This window comes from Bison bison, unplaced genomic scaffold (genome assembly GCF_000754665.1).
Source record: "Bison bison bison isolate TAMUID 2011002044 unplaced genomic scaffold, Bison_UMD1.0 scf7180017864041, whole genome shotgun sequence".
In the NCBI taxonomy this organism is placed as follows: Eukaryota; Metazoa; Chordata; class Mammalia; order Artiodactyla; family Bovidae; genus Bison; species Bison bison.
The window spans coordinates 4,828,827-4,832,700 of NW_011494613.1; positions in this window are offsets into that span (position 1 = coordinate 4,828,827).

Below are 3,874 nucleotides of genomic sequence, written 5' to 3' on the forward strand. Positions count from 1 at the left end.
AGATGTTACTTTGCCAACAAAGGTCCTTCTAGTCAAGGCTATGGTTTTTCCAGTAGTCATATATGGATGTGAGTTGAACTATAAAGAAAGCTAAGTGTTGAAGAATTGATGCTTTTGAACTGTGGTTTTGGAGAAGATTCTTGAGAGTCCCTTGGACTGCAAGGAGATCCAACCGTCCATCCTTAAGGAAATCAGTCCTGAACATCCATTGGAAGTACTAAAGCTGAAGCTGAAACTCCCCTACTTTGGCCAACTCATGTGAAGAACTGACTCATTGGAAAAGACCCTGATGCTGGGAAAGATTGAAGGCAGGAGAAGGGGATGACAGAGGATGCAATGGTTGGATCGCATCACCAACTGAATGGACACGAGTTTGAGTAAACTCCAGGAGTTAGTGATGGACAGGGAGGCCTGACATGCTACAGTCCAAGGGGTTGCAGAGTCAGACACGACTGAGCGACTGAACTGAACTGAACTGAAGGGAAATCAGATATCAAGTTAAGGAATTTAGCATTCTACGTATGGGAAGATGCAAGTCTCTGGGCTCACTGACTTCATTCCTTTCATATGGACCTCAACTCTCTGGGGCCAAATCCTGTTTTATGATTGTTTACATCCTTAATTCCTTGTTCACCTTAAGGAGTGGCAAATGTGGCAGATGGCTGCTTCCCCTAGCTTCTCAGCAATCCTGGGGGTGGAGGGTAGGGAGGGAGGCATGGCAGCATCTGGTGGACAGAAGGCATTGTGTTCCAAAATTGCTGATGTCTGTGACATTTCTTATTTATTGATATGGCAGGAGTTACTTCACGTAACAGATTGTTCATGAAATTATTTCCAAAAAGGACAATACCTAAACTCTTGCCAAGCTTAGCCCTATAAGCATTTTACTGCACAGAGAAAATGATTAATTTTTTTGTTCTTCAAAGCTTATATTCACAAGAAAGAAGATACATAGCAAATATATATTTTACTTTCTCTAAGCTTGTTTTGTAAGATAAAAGAGGGTGACTTTGGTTGTCAAATTTTAAACACTCCTGAAGAGGAAATGGGAATCAAAATTCTGTACAGACCTGCAAACAAAGTGGGGTCAGTGTGCCACCTTAACAAGGATTCTTGACTGAAAGTACAGCAAGTAAATAGCTGTAGACAATGATATAAAGGTGGAATATGGACATTCACAGAAAAAAACAAGATCTCAGAATGAGTAGGGTAAATAGAGACAGATGAGAGGATCCACTGGGATCCTGGAATTCCGTGAGGAATAAATCAAAGTACAGCACCTTTGGTAATTTCATTCATGTTATGGTCCCCAGAGAGGGATCTTTGCCATCCAACTCAATGAAGTCTAAGAACTCATAATGTTTATGTTTTCAACTGGACAAAAGGCTGTTGTTTCCTATTCCAATGAAATAAATGTTAGGATGGGTAACAAATTCAATTATATCTGTCTTTATGTACTTAAAGATTAATGAGTTTAAGAGTTAACCCTTCTACATATTAGTATCTATTAGACCCAACTTTAGTTTTCAAAGATTTCCTCTTCTGGGAGTACTATTTGTAAGGATTGATTTTTTTACAACTTTTATTCTTTCTTAAAGGTCTTCCAAAACACAAAAATTCATTAAAAAATAGAATTTAAAAAAAGGATAAAACTTTATTCTATTTGCAGTAGTTACATGGGTCCATTGAACTCTTGTAAATCTAGGATAAATCATGGAAACTTACTGATCTTATTTTTCCTGTCTTGCAACATTCTGCTACTTCATCATCCATGGAATTATTTCATCATTAATGATTAATTGTTCCAAACTATGCTTTAAAATATACTAAAATAATAAGAAAATGGAAAATGATATAATTACCTAAGATGATAGAATAGTGAAGTAAAGCATCACTATTGCATTATCCTTTAGTTTTCTTTTTGCAATGCTCCAAGTACTGTAGCTTCTTTCAAGATCTTTATACTATGTCTCTAGCTTTCATTGAATATAGTTGAGAATTCAGAAGATGAATACAGAAATAGAGAGAAATACAGAAATTTCTCTCTAATAATAAGAGCAAAATCTTAAATTAGAATCTTTAGATGACCATTTCCTAAATGAATGTTTCAAAGTCAAGAACTAATGAGTCAACAACATATTTCTAAAGACAAAAACTGTGATATCCTCATTTAGTTATTCATTCAAAAGGAATAACTTCATTCCACAAGATTTGCAGCAAGCATCTGCATGATCTTATTTTGCTAAGAGCACATATTATGGAATTCTTTCATCTTTTATGATGTTTATATGGATAATTTACTTGATTATTTTTAAGGGGATATTTGCTAATGGCAGTTTTGTATACAAAGATGATAAGAAGGAAACAGGTAATCTAGAAATTAAAAATTCTTTGAGTTGCTCATTTATTAAACTAAGAATACATATGTTTTGCAACTAGGTAGCAAAGAAGATGGCTGTCCTCTATTCCACAAAATGATGAGCTTTTAAAGGTTTCAGAAAACTCTTTGTCTTATGTTTTGATGATGCAACTGCAAAAAGAACCAGAAGTAACAATAAGCAATTCATAGTATGCAGTAGTAATGTATTTGGAATTTGCAGTCACCATGTGCCAGACGGATGTGTTCCAGACACATTATTGCAGGCAATGAGAAGGTAGTCGCATTCAGAGCACATTGCCCATTTGCGGTATTATCTTCAAAACCAGGAAAATAGGGAATAAAAACTGGGATTTTCTATGCTTACTTATTTAAATTTCCAATAAAGTTGCTTTCCATTATCCTTTTATTCTTTTTTAAATAATGGCTTTATTGAATATCCCTTTAATCTAAATATGTATTGGTTATTCATGAAATGACTTGAAGATATAAACTTAAAAAGGACAATGAGTCCAGATGGTAAACGGTGAAAACTATTTTTTCTGATATATTGAAAGTTAAGTAGTTTTGATCTGAAGAAGAATAGAGACTGGGAAAGAAATGTTTTAATTGAAGTATAGTTGATTTACAATGTTGTGTTTGTTTTTGGTCTGGTATACAGCAAAGTGATTCTGATACATAGATATAGATAGATATGTGTATATATTCTTTTGACTAGATCAGTCTGACTTAAGAAAATACAGGTAAGATTTATAGTAGAGAATGTTTTGCCTATGTTCTCTTCTAAGAGTTTCATGGTATCATGTCATTTAAGTCTTAAGTCATTTTGAGCTTATTTTTGCAAATGGTGTGAGAGCGTGTTCTAACTTCACTGATTTACATGCAACTGTTCAGGTTTCCCAACACCACTTGCTAAAGAGACTGTCTTTTCCCCATTGGATATTCTTGCCTCTTTTGTTGAAGATCAATTAACCATACGTGTGTGAGCTGATTTCTGGGCTCTCTCTTTTCTGTTCCATTGATCCATATGTCTGTTTTACGTGTAGTATGTGTAGGACTAGCACACTGTTGGGGCTTCCCTAGGGGCTCAGTGGTATAGAATCCACCTGCCAATGCAGAGGATACAGGTTTGATCCCTGGTCTGGGAAGATTCCCTGGAGAACCCACTGCAGTATTCTGGTCTCAAAGAGCTTAGGTACTGAACAACAAAAAACAACACTGTTTTGATTACTCTAGCTTTGTAGTAATGTCTGAAGTCTGGGAGGGTTATGCCTCCAACTTCGTTCTTTCTCCTCAGGATTGCTTTGGCAATTCTGGGTCTTCTGAAGTTCCATAAAATTTTTAGGATTATTTGTTCTAGTTCTGTGAAAAATGTAATGGGCAATTTGACAGGTATTGCATTAAATCTGTAGATTGCTTTGAAGAGTATGGCCATTTTAAAGAATGGAACATTTCTTGAGCTCCTGAGAAAGGACTCAGACAACGAATTGGAAAAAG